Consider the following 5,000-nt stretch of genomic DNA (forward strand, 5'->3'; position numbering starts at 1 on the left):
TGTCAATTTTAGGCAAAACAGTCAGGTGCCACTAGAGTAAGCTGCTCCAGAGAGATGTGTCGTTGTAGTTTGGGATGCAGTTTACCGCACGGTCGCTCACAGTGAGTGCCTGTCTGTCACCAGGTCATTTCCACGGACAGTCCTCTGTCGTAGTTTTACACTCACCTTTGTCAAACAGAGATGTCAACTGAACATACTAATGACTATCTGACATTGACGTCCGCTGTCCGGTGTGTCGACGGCAGGTAACAGGCAGTTCCCACGTATGGCATGTGATGGTCTCCTAAATATAGCCATCAGTTAATGCATCACGGATGATAATTAATTTCTTAGGACGTGATAAAACGCTACTTGTTGGACGACGTAGCTGCTTTCGTTGTTGTGTCCTGTTGTGTATTAATATAAAGAGTACTCGACAGTACAACAAAACACAAGGTCAAAGCAATCACGGCTAGGACAAGTGTCTGCCTCTGGGTCCCTTCAACCAGAAACGGAACGGGTTAAGGATCTCTTATAGAAATTCTGAAAGGGAGATGGTATTTGACGGAAATAATCCATAGGAACCGATCTGTGAAAGGTGGCGTCTGTTTGTGTAATTCCCCCCACGTGTTTCTGATGCGTGATGCACGTTTTACGGGATGTCCACTACAATTTTGTCCCGGTGTCCCTGGCCAGTACCGAGTAAAATTAATTCGCTGCGGGGCATGGAAGGAGGTAATTGCAATTACTAGTGAAACCTTCAGGTTACACGAGAACACCTGCTTCCAGCCAGTTCGCTAGGGGACAGCGAGAGACAGCGCGACAGGAAAAGAGGAGTTGTGGTTTTGTTCGTTTGTCTTTCATGCGAGCTAATCGTTCTCTGTCGTGTCAGTAATACGATAAGGAGCGCGTCGTGGATCGAAGTGTGTAGGGATGTCGCGCAGCGTGGAGGACGATTACTGCGCACAGACACTATAGCACACAGAGCCAGTTCGGAGATGAGTAACACTGGTTTTGGATATTAACCTTTTGTGAAATCACTGAGATTAATGTGATACAGTAAAAATATATTTGCCTTTTATTAGTAATAACCGTTCACAGAGGCACACGTACACGCATACCAAACTACGATCAGTTTGACTATTATTCTCAAGTGTTTCTCGGCGATTGTTAATTTTGGCACATGGGAGTGCTATACGTGATTAAAAATCTTGATTGATAACCCGTCCTTACGCTATTAATGTATAGATAACTGGCAGGCCGTGCTTTCCCCTTGCTGGCCTGTAGCTACCGTTGCCTGTCCCTGAGTATCGCTCAGCGTTCTGAATGCGTGGCGCGTCTCAAGGTGGAGCAATTATGCCCGAGATGTGTGGTCCGTATCGATTGTGCACGGGATTACAGGACTCGGGGACACGATGGAGTGATCATATGCGCTTAACAGTTTCTTTCTTTTTTAATGTATCGTCCATTTTAAGTGCTTTATTCGTAACTCATCGCGTATTCACGGTTAGAGGACCGACTGGTCTATTCTTTTGTCATCTTTTTAAATAAGAAAGACTGTGCATGTGATGTTACTTGTACTTTGATTTGATGAACCACATCATAAGTCGCCTTCCTAAAGCGGAATAGAAAAGAAAGTGTGTGTGTGTGTGTGTGTGTGTGTGTGTGTGTGTGTGTGTGTGTGTGTGTATATATATATATATATAAGATTATCATATTAAGATATTGGAATTGAAAATTAGAATTAGGATATTACCCTCCCCTTCTTTAGGCACTTTTTAAACTTTTTTACTCATTCATTTTATTAATTATTGTAATAACTTATTTTAATATCTATTGAAAAGTAATGTAACTGTCAGTAGCATGACAGTAACACCCAGGAGTCTAAAAGCTACCAGTATACAAAATACCATTGCATCTTGATCTGAATGTCTCTGTGTGGTTGGAGTAGCGTGTGATATGCTCCACCCTGCCCTGTGTAACAGTGCAAGTCATTCAATTAGTACTGTCATTTTAAAAAGGAATCTGTTGTTATTAATTCCCTATTTACACTGCCAGAAGGCGTGTCACACAGAATTGTCTGTCAACCCTGTCTTCAGTGCCTGCAAAATTGTTTCAATTTTTAAAACCTGGCTTCCATTTGAATCTAGCTCTTAAGAACACCAAATACCTGGGAATGGGATACTGGGTACTAGGAGCAAAAACTGTACACTGTCCCAAGGACTGGGTTACAGTACAACTGGAACTGGTGACAGTACAGCAGAGACTCAGTTACAGTACAGATGGGACTGGGTTACGGTATAGCTGGGACTGGGTTACAGTACAGCTGGAACTGATGACAATACAGCAGGGACTGGTTTATAGTCCAGCTGGGACTGGTGACAGTACAGCAGAAACTGGGTTACAGTACAGATGGGACTGGGTTACAGTATAGCTGGGACTGGGTTACAGTACAGCTGGGACTGTGGTGACAGTACAGCAGAGACCTGGTTACAGTACAGATGGGACTGGGTTACAGTACAGCTGGGACTGGGTTACAGTACAGCTGGGACTGTGGTGACAGTACAGCAGAGACTTGGTTACAGTACAGATGGGACTGGGTTACAGTACAGCTGGGATTGTGGTGACAGTACAGCAGAGACTTGGTTACAGTACAGATGGGACTGGGTTACAGTATAGCTGGGACTGGGTTACAGTACAGCTGGAACTGGTGACAATACAGCAGGGACTGGTTTACAGTCCAGCTGGTACTGGTGACAGTACAGCAGAGACTGAGTACAGTACAGCTGGGACTGGGTTACAGTACAGATGGGACTGGATTACAGTACAGCTGCAACTGGGTTACAGTATACCTGGGACTGGTTTACAGTATAAATAGGACAGTTAAGAGTATAGATCTGTACAGCTGGGTCTAGGTTACAGTACAGATGGGACTGGTTTACAAAGACCAGCTGGGACTGGATATAGTACAACTGGGACTAGTTTATAGTACAGCTGGGACTGGTATACAGTACCAATGGGACCTCAGTACAGCTAGGACCTATTACCATACAGCAGGGACTAGTTTACATTACAGCTGGAACTTGGTTACAGACATCTGGGACTGGTTACAGTACAACTGGGACTGGTTTACAATACAGATGGGACTGTGCTACACTATAGCTGAGACTGGGTTACAGTACAGATGGGACTGTGCTACACTATAGCTGGGACTGGGTTACAGTACAGATGGGACTGTGCTACACTATAGCTGGGACAGTGTTACAGTACAGATGGGTTTAGGTTACAGTATGGCTGGTACTAGTTTACAGTACAGATGGGATTGGTTTAATGTAGGGATAGGACTTGACCATAAGAACTTGCTCTATATTGACCCTTCAGCATGTATTAATATCCCTTATACAAAAAATCCTTCATGGCTGTGAAAGTTTAAATTTAAACTTGGGTTACCAAGATTCCAGGCATAATTCCACTTGTACTTAACAGCGTCCTCACACTGAATGCTAATGCTTCAGTACAGTCTCCATTGGCACTCCATTACTGCCTTCTACCTTCATGCATGACATTCCCAACCATCGACAAAGTGGCTCTCATTGATTGAACACAATCCAGACATTTCAGAACTCATGACAGCTGGGACTTGTGTCTAAGCAGGGGAATGATAATGAAACAGATCAGAGTGCAACCTTTGTGCAGAAACAATGCTGAAATGTTTTGCTTATAATCTGTCAAAATTCAACAAAGGCAGAGCTTGGGTTTATCTGTATGCAAATCTTACCAGTCCTTGTTTCAAGAGATAGGTCTTTTGTTTGTAACACTATCAGTAGTAATCTTCTTTGTAGTAGTGAGTTTGCAGCTTTGCTTATCTGACTGAATGATTACGTTTCCACAATTATTAGTAAATGTCATATTTGTGTGCATTAGTTCTAAATAATCCAGAAAGCAAATATCAAAAACAGATCAGGAACTAAATAACTTTGTTTTTTATCAGTCACTATCTGTTTCCCAATAAATTTCCATGTATCTTATTTATTTAAATAATTTCTTCTATTATCTTATACCCACATTGTAACGCGGTGGCCCGAGAGCCGCAGGGTATGGAGCAGGATGCACAGACTTCCTCGACATGCACGAACATTTAATTGAAACATAAAGACAACGGCACTCACATGTATTACAAACAATGAACGCAACACGGTTAACACTGAACAAACACGATAAACACGGATACATTTAACAATGACAAGAAGAACATTTAACATTAACACGCTACATTTAACATTAACACATTACGCCAACAATAATCGACAACACTGCACACAATGACAAGAGTTTAAATACACAAAGACTAACGCAATACAGGTGTGTGCAGGTGTGGCTATGAACAGGACTCTCCCACTGCACGTGGCGGGCCAAACCAAGTGCCTCGTGAAAGCCCTGGAAGCCCTGGGAGCTCTTATCATTGGTGCTTTCTGCTGAAGAATATTACCTGAAGTTGGACTTGCATGTCATGATAATTGGAAACCTGCAGAAGGCTATTATGCTGGGGATGACTGAGGAGTGACATTGATTTTAAGCTCTGTTAGATCCTGCCTTGCTCTCACACAGGCATATTAAATTGATTCTCAACTCAGGCCTTTTAATCAGCATGAATATTAGATGCTAGCATTGGTGGCTGGTGAAGCCTTCTCCATACATTTTGCTTTGTATTAAGTGTCTACATCCATTTCAGATTCTCACGGTATTTTCTTCATCTTCGGTGGCCCACTTAGCCCAGTCCCAGTTTCTGAGCACGTCTGCCTTCTACTGGCAGGCGAGCGCGAGGAGCTTACCTGGGATGAGGTGCTGGTCCTCTGCTGTAGTTGTAATACTGTTTAAGTCACACTCGCTGCACCCTCACTGATGCCTAGTTTTGCCACAAAGGCTCAATGCAAACAGAGCAAACAGCTTTCAGATCCCTGGCTCTGCAAAATTGAGCAAATGTTCCTTTTCTGTCCATGATCTGTGTACTGTTTTTTTTT

The 5,000-nt window shown here is 43.1% G+C and overlaps 1 protein-coding gene across 5 annotated transcripts in view; it reads left to right on the plus strand.

The window, feature by feature from the left end:
• Positions 1-5,000, plus strand: part of syt7a (synaptotagmin VIIa) — an 83,289-nt gene that overhangs the window by 236 nt on the left and 78,053 nt on the right. The gene's annotated exons all lie outside the window — the stretch shown is intronic.

This window comes from Electrophorus electricus, chromosome 2 (assembly GCF_013358815.1).
Source record: "Electrophorus electricus isolate fEleEle1 chromosome 2, fEleEle1.pri, whole genome shotgun sequence".
In the NCBI taxonomy this organism is placed as follows: domain Eukaryota; kingdom Metazoa; phylum Chordata; class Actinopteri; order Gymnotiformes; family Gymnotidae; genus Electrophorus; species Electrophorus electricus.